General features: G+C 40.1%; 1 non-coding gene across 1 annotated transcript; it reads left to right on the plus strand.

Annotated features, from left to right (window-relative positions):
- The first annotated feature begins 14,123 nt into the window (after positions 1-14,123).
- On the plus strand, positions 14,124-14,227 carry LOC148581280 (small nucleolar RNA R71). Its single transcript, XR_015899331.1, has one exon. It is a non-coding gene; the product is annotated as a small nucleolar RNA R71 (small nucleolar RNA).
- Positions 14,228-15,275: the final 1,048 nt, after the last annotated feature.

Raw genomic sequence — 15,275 nt, forward strand, 5'->3', positions numbered from 1 at the left:
TCACGGCATCGAATGGAATAAAGGAAGAATAAAATATATAATTAAAAGTCTCTAGGAAGCAAGTTTTCAATCATGCGATAACTTTAGGAAGGAATTATAAATGCATGCTTATTTAATGAATAAGTGGGTAAAGATCATGATAAAGCCACATAAATAAACACAATATAAACCATAAAATAGTGGTTTATCAACCTCCCCACACTTAAACATTAGCATGTCCTCATGCTTAGTTGAAGGAGATAAAATGAATGAGTAAGAACATGTAAAACCTATGAAATGCAATGCAACCTATATATATGAATGCAACTATATGATCTTTGTCCACTTGATCAAAAGTAAGTAAGCTCTTCAAAACAATTACAAATCAAATTCCACTAACTTAATTCTTATACAGTAAGAACAGATAAAAATGTAAGAAGATAGCTCATGAAAGCAGGAAACATAGAAATTCAAGCATGGAACCTTCACTGATGATGTATGTACACTCTAGTCTCTCTAGTGTATAGGGTAATCACTCTATCCTTCTCTAATCATGCTCTCTAATTTTTGTTCTTCTCTTAACCAATCAACAACATTTAATATACCAATGCAAACATCATGAGGTCTTTTCAAGGTTGTAATGGACCAAGGTAAGGGTGAGGATATATATATGGCTAAGTAAGCTTATAAATTGAATCTTTAATTAACCCAAGCTTTAACATAACCTATATATATTCTATATAACTTTTAAAATTCATACCTAGCTACCCAGAAATCTCTTTCACATCCATACTCATGTATCAACCTTTTATTTTGATTTTATCATACATGCATTGATCTTTGAATTCGTAAATTAACATTGGGGTAATTTTGTCCCCTTATTTATTTATTGAGTATTTTTGGATTTTTTTTAACATAGAAACATAAAAATAACACAGCTTATCAATGCACATAGAGTTTTAATTCTTATAGTTTCACATGAGTAGGTATCCAAATTCCCATAATATTATCATGACTCATTCCTTTATTATCCTTTGTTCCCACAATTTCCCATACTTAAATAACACATACAATTCTATCTTAAACTAACCAAAGATTCAATTTGGGATATATAATTATTTTTCCGCTTAAGGCTAGTAATGTGGTAAAATATAGAACAAATGGGATTTAAAGGCTCAAAGTGGCTAACAAAGGTAATTGAAAGGGTAGGCTTTATTTGGATAAGTGAGCTAAACAAATAATGGCCTCAATCATATGCAAACATATAAATATAATAAACATTGGACATATAGGATGAAACAAAATATAGATTACAATCATAGAAAAGTAAACACACAAGAATAAATAATGTAACCATTCATAAAGGCTCAAATCTCACAGGTTGTGTGTTCTTTAGCTCAAAAATCATGTTCCAAATACAACTTCAAGCAAATTTAACATAAAAATTTTAATTAAAATTAGTGAAATTTTGTTCCAAAGATAGGGTCTTAGAAGAAACTTATTGTCTTTTCAATCAAGCAGAACATGCATGCAACTAATCTATTACTATGCAATTTACTCTATTCTACAAAAGAAAAATCTAACTAAATATCCTAATTTATTAGTGCTAGGGAAGAGAAATTACCTCCGGAAGTCAGGTACTGACCGACCTCCCCGCACTTAAGCCTTTGCACCGTCCTCGGTGCCATCTGTCAAGAACAAAGGTGGGCTGGTAGCAGCATCTCCACAGTCGGGACCATCATGGCTCCCTGTGCTGGTAAAAGAAGTGGAGTCTGGGGTATCTGAGTCCTTGAATTTTTCCATGATCAGCTCCTTGAGGTATGTGAATCGGCGCTTGTTACGGCGCTCTCTCAGCTTAGCTTTCTATTCTTGCCGATCCAACTTTTCAAGTATCTGCTGGAGCAGTTGGGCTGTTGTAGGTGCTTGTGGTGTTGAAGAAGGAATATCTTCAACTGGTTTAGTAGGCTGGCTGATAGTGGCTGCTGGAAGTCTAAGGTATTTCCCGTTGGGGACAAACTGATCATCCCGGGGGAGCATGGCTTTGGTATCCCCAGCTCTGTAGGAGACTCCGGCGGCAGAGACAAGATCTGAGACCAAGGCGGGGAAAGGTAAGTTGCCCGCAATTTGTACGTGTCTCATGGCATTCCGGATGTGTCTTGGTAGGTTCAAATGCTGGTCTGTAAGGATGCACCATAGTAGAACGGCCATGTCTGCAGTGAAGAAGGACTCGTGAGTGCTCAGAAAGACGTAATGGGACATAATCTGTGCCCATACGCGAGCCTCCAAGGTAAGTGCTAAAGCCGAAATTTCCTTAGGGCGGGTACGATGGTATCCGTAGATCCATCTGCTGCCAGGTAGTGTGATAACTCTGAGAACGGCATCCCAGTCAAATTGATACATCTGGCGCTTGAGTGCGGCTTCTTGAAAGGCGTCCAATCCTTCTGGAATAGGGGGAAGACTTAGAACTTTTTGAATGGCCTCTTCTGTAATGGAGACTTGCTTCTGACGGACGTAGACAGACTGCAGGGTTGGTAGGTGGTAGTTGGAGTAGAACTCGACTACCCAAGAAAGATTGACCTGCCTTGGCTGTCTTTGTAGGAAACCCCATTGTCTTCGGGCAATCTGCGGCTCAACAAATGTAGCAATGTGGTTTGGGAGGAGAAGAAGGTATTCGTTGTTGTAACTCCTTTCTACTAGGATGGGGAACATCTGCTCACAGTAGCGATTGGGGAATCGCGCAGTGTCCTTTGCTGGGAAGGCTCTTTCTTTATCATAAACCTTTATGATCCTCTTAATTTTCGTTGTTGAGGGCTTAACCGCAGTTGAAGAAGGCTCTGCCACTAATGCTCTCTTCGTTCCTCTCCTTGCTGGTTGTTTGGGAGAAGCTTTCTCTTTTCCTTTCTTGGTGGCCATCCTGAAAAAAAAGGGAAGAGAAAGTAAATTAAATTTAAAGAGATAGAGCAAGGAAGAGAACGGAAAGGATGGTTATAGATGCACATAAAAAGGTAAATGATATTAACACACGATCATGAGTACATGTGAAAACTCATTAATGGAAAATAACTAGTGCATATGATGGCAAGTGAATGCAAGGTGTTTATTGGCATGCCGACAAAGGGCATGAGTAGCATAGATCAAGCATCACTCGTAACAAACCATCACGTTTGTATTGACAATTAAATTTAATGAATAAAATAGTAAAGGGAATTTGTGAAAAGCAAGCATTGAATATTAGAGTAGAAAATGTGGAGAAGTTTATAATGCCATATGGGCTTTTTCACAAACACATAGCATGCATGTAGAAGAGGCTCTTGAAAATAAGAATTTGAACATGCAAGTAATCCCTTAAAAAATAATATATAATTGTCAAACAAATTTACAACAATCCACAAGCATATAATAATAAATAGTGACTCAAATAAATTGATAATACCAAGTAAAAAGGGAAAAGAAAGAAAAAGAAAATATGAACAATGAAGGTAAAAAGAAAAGAGAAGAAGATAACATAGAAAAAATAAGAAGAAATAGAAAAGTAAGGAGGGAAGGAGAAAGAAAAACCTTGTTAATGGGGGTGAGAGAGAGTAAAAAGTGAGAAAGAAGGAAGAAGGGGAGAAGGGAGGGAGAGGAAATAAGGAGGGAAAAGAGAAAAATAGGATTTGGGGGAAAAAGATATGATAATTGGAAAAATTAGGGAGGCTGTGCGGCGCAATCGACGCGGTCGCGTGGGGCACGCAGTCGCGCGACTTGCGCTTAAACTCAATGACGCGATCGCGTCGGTCACGCGGTCGCGTGACCCGTTTTAGGCTAATGGCGCGAGGGTAGCCTCGCACTCGCACAACTCTTTGTTAAAAATCATATTAGTGCCAAATTTTGGGTGACGCGATCGCATGGGGCATGCGATCGCATGAGTGGTCAATTAGTGGGATACGACACGGTCGCGTGGGGCACGCGATCGCGTGAGAGGGACTGCGCGTCCAGCGCCAGTCCAGCACCACTCTAGCACAACTTTCAGCTGTGCACCCTTATTACGTCGAAATCCAGGTCACGCGGCCGCGTGGGGCATGCGGTGGCGTGGGAGGCCATTATTCCCATATGACGCGGTCGCGTGGGATGATTTGTGCCATTGGCACGCCTCCAGCCCTGCTCCTGCGTAACTCTCTGTTCATATTATTATTGTCTCCCAGCTCCCTGTGATGCAGACGCGTCAATAAGGCAGTCGCGTCGCGTGATTTTTTTTTTTAAATATGTGAATGCAGATGCACGAAATGGACTAATGAATAGAAGAGTTATTGAATAAGAAAATTAAAAATAAGGAAAAGAACGATCATACCATGGTGGGTTGTCTCCCACCTAGCACTTTGCTTTAACGTCCGTAAGTTGGACGCTCCACTAGCTCAATCTTCGGCTATGTGGGGATCTTCCAAGAGGAAGATCTCAAGCTCCTTGTTTTTCTTCAGCTTCTCGCCATGGTACAGCTTTAAACGATGTCCATTAACTTTGATAGGTTCATAGCTTGAAGGATGACTTAGGTTATAAACTCCGTACGGTTCGGCCTTCTCTACTCTGTATGGACCTTCCCATCTTGATCTCAACTTGCCTGGCATGAGCCTTAGTCGAGATTTATAAAGGAGGACTAAGTCCCCAGGTTGGAACTCTTTTCTCTTGATGTGCTGATCATGTACAGCCTTCATCTTCTCCTTGTATAGTCTTGAGTTCTCATAAGCTTCTAAGCGAAGGCTTTCCAGTTCCTGCAGTTGCAACTTCCTTTCAGCTCCGGCTTTTCCAATTCCCATGTTGCATTTCTTTACTGCCCAAAAGGCTTTATGCTCTATTTCAACAGGGAGATGACAAGCTTTTTCATAAACTAAGCGGAAAGGACTCATCCCAATGGGTGTTTTGTATGCTGTTCTGTATGCCCAGAGTGCATCTTGTAGCCTGGTGCTCCAGTCTCTTCTATGAGGTTTGACTATCTTCTGCAAGATACGCTTTATCTCTCTATTTGACACCTCAGCTTGCCCATTAGTCTGAGGATGGTAGGCTGTTGCAACTTTATGAATTATCCCATGCTTCTTCATTAGTCCTGTTAGTCTCCTGTTACAAAAATGGGTGCCTTGATCGCTCACGATTGCTCGTGGTGATCCAAAGCGACAGATAATATGGTTTCTCACAAAGGAAACAACAGTGTTAGCATCATCAGTGTGGGTAGGAATTGCTTCTACCCATTTGGAAACATAATCCACAGCTAACAAAATATAAAAATAACCATTAGAATTTGGAAATGGACCCATGAAGTCAATGCCCCAAACATAAAAAATTTCACAGAAAAGCATAATCTGTTGAGGCATCTCATCCCTCCTGGATATATTACCAAATGTTTGGCATGGGAAACAAGATTTACAAAATTCAGCAGCGTCTCTAAAAAGAGTAGGCCACCAGAATCTGATGCACATAAACTAGTTATGCTACGATTTAGGAAATTGCACGATCGGCAAAATTCCTTCCGGCAAGTGCACCGGTTATCGTCAAGTAAAAACTCACAATAGAGTGAGGTCGAATCCCACAAGGATTGGTTGAGTGAGCAATTCGGATTAGAAGTGTGTTCTAGTTGAGCGGAATCAAGATTGAGATGAGTATTGCAGAATGTAAAATTGGCGGGAAAAGTAAATGACAAGAAATTGAAATGGCGGAATCTTAAATTGCATGAATTAAAGAGCAGAAACTAAATTGCTGAAATTAAAAGGGAATGGGGGTGATTGCATGAATTGAGTAGCAGAATGTAAAGAGAAAGTGGAAATCAGAAATGGGGAATTCATTGGGTTATAGGAGATATTGAGATCTCCGAATCAAAACATGTTTATCCCTTCCTCAACCAATGCGTTCATTGAATTTTGCTTGGCAATCTTATATGATTGGATCCCAATCCCTTGGCTCACCAATTCTCTCTAAAAACGAACAAATTCCCAATCCCTTGGTTTAAATGTTCATAAGAAGAGATGATGCTTGATCACTGATTATACCACACAATTTCATGAACCACAATTTGGTAGGATTACATGTCACAATATCCATCCAAACCCCAATCCAATTCACTGTGAGAAAGCTTCTCTAGCATGAATCCTCCATTCCTTTCCCAAGGCTCCGAAGGATTCCAAGTATGAGTAGTTTCTTTCCCAAGACAACTACTCAATGGAATTAGATCGAGAAGCTTTCTAACAAAATTCAAGAGAAAAGATTGAAGAAGAAGATAAACTATTATTGATTCATTGAATTACAATAGAGCTCCCTAACCCAATGAAAGGGGGTTTAGTGAATCATAGCTCTGAATTCAATTACAAAGAAAAGGAAAACTAGCTAAAGTGAAAGTAAAAAAAAAGTCCTCTCTAACTTAACTTCTATCCTATTTATACACTTTCTATATTGAGCTTCAGTTGTGCTTCTTGGGCTTTGAGGCCTCTCCTTGCTTTCCTTTTGCCTTGGGTTTATGATCCATAATCTTGATGAGGTTGTTGATCCAAATCCTGTAACATTTATTGAGCCAACTTAGTGATAATCAAATAATGACACATGACTCAATAAATTGAGATTTCAGACTCATCAATCCTTCAGGCCCAATCCCATAAACCATGATATTCAATTGGGTTTCATACCAAAGTAAGTTTAAGTTAATATTTGTGCTCAAAGACTAACTTAAATCACAATATTTTTGGCCCAGAAACCTTTTCCAAGAGTGGCGTTTAAGTTGTAGTTTAAGCTTAAACTGCAGCTTAAACGCCAGACACTTCCAGTGAGGCCTTTTGTAGAAGCACGTTTAAGCTTCAGTTTAAGGTTAAACTGAAGCTTAAACGTGGAAATGGAAGAAGGTAGCCCTGGAGAGTCATGTAGTCGAACACGTTTAAGCTTCAGTTTAAGGTTAAACTGAAGCTTAAACGTGGAGATAGGAAGGGCAGCCCTGGAGGTCGAACACGTTTAACCTCCAGTTTAAGGTTAAACTGGAGGTTAAACGTGGAAAAGGGTGGAGGCATACTGGAGGTCGAACACGTTTAACCTCCAGTTTGAGGTCAAACTGGAGGTTAAACGTGGAAGCTTAGAATGGTAGCCCTGGAGGTGTCGAACACGTTTAACCTCCAGTTTGAGGTCAAACTGGAGGTTAAACGTGGAAATGGAGAGAGCAACCCTGGAGGAGAAAAGCTGTTGAACACGTTTAAGCTCCAGTTTGAGGTCAAACTGGAGCTTAAACGTGGAATGGCTCCCTGGTACTCTTCCTGGTTCTGGCGTTTAACCTCCAGTTTGAGGTCAAACTGGAGGTTAAACGTGGAACTCCTCCCTGGGTGGCATACTCATTCTGGCGTTTAACCTCCAGTTTGAGGTCAAACTGGAGGTTAAACTTCAATCCCAGCATTTCTTATCCTTCATGATTTTGGCGTTTAAGCTCCAGTTTAGGCTTAAACTGGAACTTAAACTTCACATGTGATATTCAAGCTTCCTTTATTGATTTTGTTGCTTCCTTGCTTAGCCTCTTCTTCCCTGAAATCATCCAAACAATTGCATCAAAGTCTTGCAAAATTTCATGAGAAATCTTCCATTCATAGCATTTAAGTAATATAACTAAAACTCATGGAATTTGCATCAAAATCATATTGTTTGGATGGTTCATTGCTTTGTTCTTCATTTAACCATTTTTGGTTACTTTAAGCTCAAGAAAATGCATAAAACAACTAAAACTAACAGAAAAATGCTAGTGAAACTAGCCTATGATGCCTTGGCATCACAACACCAAACTTAATACTTGCTTGTCCCTAAGCAAGTCCTGAGTTATTTGAGAAGAAAGTATGAAACAGAAAGCAATTACATTGGCTATATTAGCAAGCATTTGAAGTTCATCAGAAGGGTTTTATGCAGAAAGTTGCAGCATCACTTTTTCATACTTATCAGGTAGGATTATCACTTTTTCATTGCATCCATCAAACATTGCTATGGCCTCTTGTTATTCTTATGTCTTTGGCACTTTTCTCTTCTTTGTTTTCTTTTCTTTTTCTAAGAGCTCCTTTGCTCCTTGTTTGCTTAGTGTCATGTGTTGCACAAGCCTTTGGCATTTTCCTTTTCTTATCAGTGCACTACACATATCCACTTTAGGCATTTTAGTTCACATTTCTTCTTGAGACATTGGTGCCCAGCACCTCTTTGTGTGACTAAATGTTTTGTATTTAGGTTGCTCTTGATAATGGACTTTTGGTTGATAATCCCGGGTTAGTTAACCCAAGTTACCAAGTGTTGAAACACTCCTCCGAACCTATTCATCCAAGCATATCCTTAATACATAAACACCACAGGCATTTGTCTCAGAAGTTCAAACCATTGGTACCTAGCTTATTTTCTCATTTTTTTTTTTTTTTTTGCTTTTTGGTTGCCTTTTTCCGTGGCTTTTTCTTTTTCTTTTTTCTTTCTTTTTTTTTTATGGCCAAAGACATGTATTCATCAAGATCCATAGACAATTTTCACTTTCTACATAAAAAATGATAATTCTACACTCTAATTCCAGTGATCTGACTAAACAATCAAGCATGCATACCACCACTTAATTCTACTTGATTTGTCACTAATTTAGCCAAGTTACTTTTGTTCAAACTTTTTCTTTTAGTTTTGGAAACAGAACAAGCATGGCACGCACATGTTTAAGAAGGTGAAGTCGTATCCAAACATCCAGGCATTCACTTTATTCAAAGCAATTAACACACACATACTAAAAAAAAAAACTACACATTCCAGAAAGATTCAACATTTACAGTTTAAACCAGAACACGCATGCTTTTGTTTGCCCTTTTTAAAGAATTATCAAGGAACAATACCACCTTATGAAATTCCTTGTTTTCTCTTTGTTGTCAGGAAACAATTTGATTTCTCCTTCTTCTTCCTAAATGTTGCTTCATGCTTTAAGGTTCTTGTTTCCTTTCCTGCAAAGAGTAATGAAGTTGCTTGCTTCTCAAGCACTTGAGTGGTTAGCTCAACTATGTGTGGGTAAGTATCGGATTCTTAGGTTGGTGTGTGAACACCAAACTTAATCTCCCACTTACTTCTCTGTTCTTTTGAATCCTTGAGTTATCTTGGAATGATGTTGCTACTAAGGGTTTTAAGCATTTCTGTGACTGCTTAGAATAGTTGTTCCTTTCATATAATTCAAAGGTTGTTGTGTTCAGTTGATCTTTATGGTGGAACACCAAACTTAGAGTCACACATTCCCCTTTGAATTATTGATCCATGAATTCATTGTTTGGTGTGAAACACCAAACTTAATTCTTTGCAATGCACAGAAACTACTTCACCCTTTTTATTAAAACAAATAAAAGAAATAGCAACAAGGTATTACCTCAGGTTGGGTTGCCTCCCAACAAGCGCTTCTTTAACGTCATTAGCTTGACGGTCAGCTTCCTCAGTTGAGGTGATATTTAACTTTGTCCTTCTCCTCCACATCTCCCAAGTAATGTTTGAGTCTTTGACCGTTAACAATGAAGGTTCGTTGTGACTTTTCTTCCATGATTTCTACTTGTCCATAATTGGAGACCATGGTGACAAGGAATGGTCCAGACCACCTTGATTTTAGCTTCCCTGGAAATAGCTTCAGCCTAGAATTGTAGAGCAATACTTTTTGCCCTTCTTCAAATTTCCTTGGGGCTATGTTGCTGTCATGCTTCTTCTTTGTTCTTTCTTTGTAAATCTTGGCATTCTCATAAGCTTCCGCTCTGAATTCTTCCAACTCTTGAATTTGCAACATCCTTCTTTCTCCAGCGGCTTTGTTGTCCAAGTTCAGAAGTTTCAAGGCCCAGTATGCCTTGTGCTCCAACTCCAGTGGAAGATGGCAAGCTTTTCCATATACTAGTTGGTAAGGAGACATTCCAATTGGTGTTTTGAAAGCTGTCCTGTATGCCCAAAGAGCATCATCTAGCTTAATCGACCAGTCCTTCCTTGAAGTCCCCACAGTTTTTTCCAGGATTCTTTTGAGTTCTCTGTTAGATATTTCGGCTTGCCCACTTGTCTGTGGATGGTATGGTGTGGCTACCCTGTGTTTGACTCCATATTTTAGGAGCAATGCCTCTAATGGTTTGTTGCAGAAGTGGCTTCCTCCATCACTGATGATTGCTCTTGGAACCCCAAAACGGCAAAAAATGTGTTTTCTGAGGAAGTTCATGACTACCTTATTATCATTGGTTGGAGTTGCTATTGCTTCAACCCATTTAGAGACATAGTCTACTGCCACAAGAATGTAATTATTTGAGTATGAGGAGGGAAATGGTCCCATGAAATCTATCCCCCATACATCAAACAATTCAAGTTCCAGAATGAATTGTTGTGGCATTTCATTTCTTCTTGGCAGGTTCCCAGCTTTCTGGCATTCATGGCAGTGCTTCACTAATTCTTTTGCATCTTTGAAGATAGTGGGCCAATAAAAACCACACTGCAACACCTTAGCTGCTGTTCTTTCTCCTGCAAAGTGCCCTCCATAAGTGGAGCCATGGCAGTCCCATAAAACTTCCCTTCCTTCTTCCTCGGATATGCATCTTCTGAGTATGCCATCGGAACATTTTTTGAACAAGTATGGTTCGTCCCAGATGAAGTATTTGGCATCATTTACCAATTTCTTCCTTTGATGTTTGTTAAATTCCAAAGGTAAACTCCCAGTGGCCTTGAAGTTTGCTATGTCTGCAAACCAGGGTGCTTTGTGAATTACCATGAGTTGTTCATCAGGAAAGCACTCATTTACATGTGTGTTTTGTGTGCTTCCTTCTTCACATGGTATCCTTGATAAATGATCGGCCACCTTGTTCTCTACACCCTTCTTGTCTTTGATTTCAATGTCAAATTCCTGCAACAAAAGAACCCATCTAATAAGTCTCGGTTTAGATTCTTGTTTAGCAAGTAAATATTTTAAAGCTGAATGATCAGTGAAGACAATGACTTTAGATCCAATGAGATAAGATCTAAATTTTTCAAATGCAAAGACTATTGCCAAGAGTTCTTTTTCAGTGGTTGTGTAATTCCTTTGGTTAGCATTCAAGACTTTACTGGCATAATAAATCACATGTACCAAATTGTCTTTCCTTTGTCCTAACACTGCCCCAATAGCAAGGTCTGATGCATCACACACCAGCTCAAAAGGTAAGTTCCAATCAGGTGGGGCAATGATAGGTGCAGAGGAAAGTTTTTGCTTCAAAAGTTCATAGGCTAGCATGCAATTTTTATCAAATACAAAGGGTGTATCAGAGACAAGCAAGTTACTCAAAGGTTTGGCTATTTTAGAAAAGTCTCTAATAAACCTTCTGTAAAAACCAGCGTGTCCCAAAAAGCTCCTAACTGCCTTGACATTACTTGGTGGAGGTAGTTTTTCAATGATTTCCACCTTAGCTCTGTCCACCTCCATGCCTCTATTAGAGATTTTGTGGCCAAGGACTATTCCTTCTGTGACCATGAAATGACACTTTTCCCAATTTAATACTAGGTTAGTCTCTTGGCACCTCTTAAGCACCAAGGCAAGGTGGTGTAGGCAGCTGGGAAAAGAATCCCCAAACACAGAAAAATCGTCCATGAAGACCTCAATAAATTTTTCAATCATGTCCGAAAAGATGGACAGCATGCATCTTTGGAAAGTGGCAGGTGCATTGCACAATCCAAAGGGCATGCGTCTATAAGCAAAAACTCCATATGGACAAACAAATGATGTTTTCTCTTGATCACTAGGATCAACTACTATTTGGTTGTAGCCTGAATATCCATCCAAGAAGCAATAGTAAGCATGTCCGGCAAGCCTTTCAAGCATCTGATCCATGAATGGGAGTGGGAAATGATCTTTTCTGGTGGCTTCATTGAGCTTCCTGTAGTCTATGCACATCCTCCACCCAGTAACGGTTCTTGTGGGTATGAGTTCGTTCTTCTCATTTGGCACCACAGTTATGCCACCTTTCTTGGGAACTACATGGATGGGACTAACCCATGGGCTATCAGAAATGGGGTAGATTACCCCTGCCTGCCATAACTTCCTGACTTCCTTTTGTACCACTTCTTTCATGACGGGATTCAATCTTCTCTGAGCTTGAATGGAGGGTCTAGCATCCTCTTCTAACAAGATTTTATGCATGCATATGGATGAACTTATCCCCTTCAAATCAGCTAGGGTCCATCCAATGGCATCTTGATGAGTTTGCAGCACCTTGATCAATTCTTCTTCCTGTTCTTGGCTCAAGGCCGAGCTAATGATAACAGGGTGACTCTCATCACTACCCAAGTATGCATACTTGAGATTAGGGGGCAATGCTTTGAGCTCAGGTTTTGGTGCTTCCTTTTCTTCTTTCACTTTCTCTGGCATGCTTAGCATGGTTGTTTCAGCACCCTTGATATCACTAACTTCAATATCCTTGGTGAACTCCTCCTCTGCCACTTCCTTTATTGTTTCCTCAAAAGTTTCTTGTACTGCAATGTCCACTACATCAACCCTCATGCATTCCCTTAGTGATTCTGATGGATAGCTCATTGCCTTGAATACATTAAACACCAATTTATCATCATGTAGTCTAAGAGTGAGTTCACCCTTTTGTACATCTATGATGGCTCCAGCAGTAGCTAGGAAGGGTCTTCCCAGAATTATTGAAGCTTTGGCTTCTTCCTCCATATCTAACACCACAAAATCAGCAGGAAATATAAATTCTCCCACTTTCACCAACAAATCCTCAACTATCCCATGAGGGAATTTAAAAGTTCGATCTGCCAATTGGAGGGCCATTCTTGTTGGTTTGGCTTCCTCAATCTTCATTCTTCTCATCATTGTTAGCGACATCAAATTGATGCTGGCCCCTAAGTCACACAAGGCCTTCTCCACCATGACTTCTCCTATGATGCAGGGGATTTGGAAACTGCCTGGGTCCTTCAATTTCTGAGGCAATTTGTGCTGAATGATGGCACTGCATTCTTCAGTTAACAACACAGTTTCCTCATTTCTCCAGCTTCTCTTCTTGGTCATTAATTCTTTTAAGAATTTTGCATAGAGTGGCATTTGCTCTATTGCCTCAGCAAAGGGAATGTTGATTTGAAGCTTCTTGAAAATCTCCAAGAACCTGGAGAATTGGCCATCCTTTTCACTTTTCATCAAACGTTGAGGATAAGGTGCTTTTGGTGTGTAAGGCTTCAGGACCTCTTTTTCTTTCTCTTTTGTTGCAAACGGTGTAAAAGATTGTCCTTGTTCTTTGTCTTTCACATTTTCCTTTGCTTCATCCTCTGTGGTTTCCCTTGAGATCTCCTTTAGATTCTTTCCACTTCTGAGGGTTATGGCCTTACATTCTTCCCTTGCTATAGCCTTGGCAGCATGAGAACCGCTTGTCCCAGGGGCTTGCTTAGTCAAATACAAAATTTGATTTTCTAGCTTCTGGATGGCAGCTCCTTGGTTTTGCAAGTTAGAATTTACTTCTTCCTTAAAAGCTTTCAATTCAATTATATCTTGGCTCATGGTTGCAAGCATTCCTTCTATCCGGTTTAATTGATCTTGAAATTGTTGGTTCGGATTAGGTTGGGTATGTTGATTATTTTGGCCATGATATGATGATTGGGGGTAAGTGTTTTGTGTGGCTTGGTATGATCTTTGGTTGGAGTTTTGGTATGTGGAATTGTTTTGTTGGTTGTGGTTGTAAGGTTTGTGGTTTTGTGGTTGGGTTTGTTGGTTTCCCCACCCAAAGTTTGGGTGGTTTCTCCAGCCTGGGTTGTAAGTGTTGGAGTGTGGATCATATGATTGCCTTTGTTGGTTTCCCACATAGTTGGCCTCATCCCAATCACCTCCTTCAATGCTTACCTCCTCTTGATCTTGTGTGTGTATTGCAGCCACTTGCTTTGTTTCTAATTGCCTGGTAAGCTCTGCTAGTTGCTTGGCAAACACCTTGTTTTGGGCTAGAATTGTATCAACATGGTTCAGCTCCATGACTCCCTTAGTGTTGTGCCTTTCTGATGCATAGTAGTACTCATTCTCAGCCACTGTCTCGATCACTTCAATGGCTTCTTCCACAGTCTTTTTCCTGTTCAATGAACCTCCTGATGAATGGTCTACAGCCTTCCTTGATTCATAAGAGAGCCCATCATAGAAGATGTGCAATTGCACCCAATCATGGAACATGTTTGGTGGGCATTTCCTTGTCAAGTCCTTGAATCTCTCCCATGCCTCGTAGAGAGTTTCACCATCTTGTTGTCTAAAAGTCTGAACCTCAGATCGAAGCCTATTGACCTTTTGTGGAGGGTAGAAACGTGCCAGAAACTTGCTTTCCACCTCATCCCATGTTGTTAGACTCCCCCTTGGGAATGATTCCAGCCACTTAGCTGCTTTGTCCCTAAGTGAAAATGGGAACAAAAGCAGTTTATAGGCATCTTCCTGGACTCCATTGGACTTCACAGTGTCACAAATTCTCAGGAATTTTGTGAGATGTTGGTTTGGGTCTTCATTAGCACTTCCTCCAAAGGAACAATGATTCTCCACTAGTGATATTAGCTGTGGCTTGAGCTCAAAATTGTTGGCCTGAATGGGTGGTTTCTGGATGCTACTACCACAATTCCCAGAGGTTGGGTTTATGTATGAACTAAGAACCCTCCTCTCAGGGATGGCATCGTTTCCATCAGCTCTCTCATGGTTGTGAACTTCTCTATCCATGTTGAGATCTAAAGCTTCCTCAAAATTGTCCTCAGATTCTCCTTCAGATTCCTCTTCTCCCACTACTCTCTTCCCTCTTGCTTCCCTTCTAAGTCTATGAAGGGTCCTCTCTGGCTCGGTATATGGAGGAGTTGATGTCTCTCCTCTCCTACCTGTCATACAAGAACACAGCTCGAACACAAATAAGTGAAATACTCTTGGTTAATGGAAGAGTATGGTTAGATCAATTGAGGAATTAATTCAAACAGTTAGTGAGTCAGTGAGTTAGTTGCCTGAATTTAAAGGCGTAAAGAAGGAAAGCATGTAACCGAGTGCAGAAATTAAAATTCAACAAGTATCTTGAACAGAATTAACAAAGCAAGAGAAAATTGCTCAATCTAGTTAGCTTCCAATTTGAGAATTGTCAATCGAAAACCAATCCCCGGCAACGGCGCCATAAACTTGATGCACATAAACTAGTTATGCTACGATTTAGGAAATTGCACGATCGGCAAAATTCCTTCCGGCAAGTGCACCGGTTATCGTCAAGTAAAAACTCACAATAGAGTGAGGTCGAATCCCACAAGGATTGGTTGAGTGAGCAATTCGGATTAGAAGTGTGTTCTAGTTGAGCGGAATCAAG

The sequence above is a fragment of the Arachis ipaensis genome, chromosome B10 (genome assembly GCF_059453495.1).
Source record: "Arachis ipaensis isolate K30076 ecotype BB chromosome B10, ASM5945349v1, whole genome shotgun sequence".
Taxonomy (NCBI): Eukaryota; Viridiplantae; Streptophyta; class Magnoliopsida; order Fabales; family Fabaceae; genus Arachis; species Arachis ipaensis.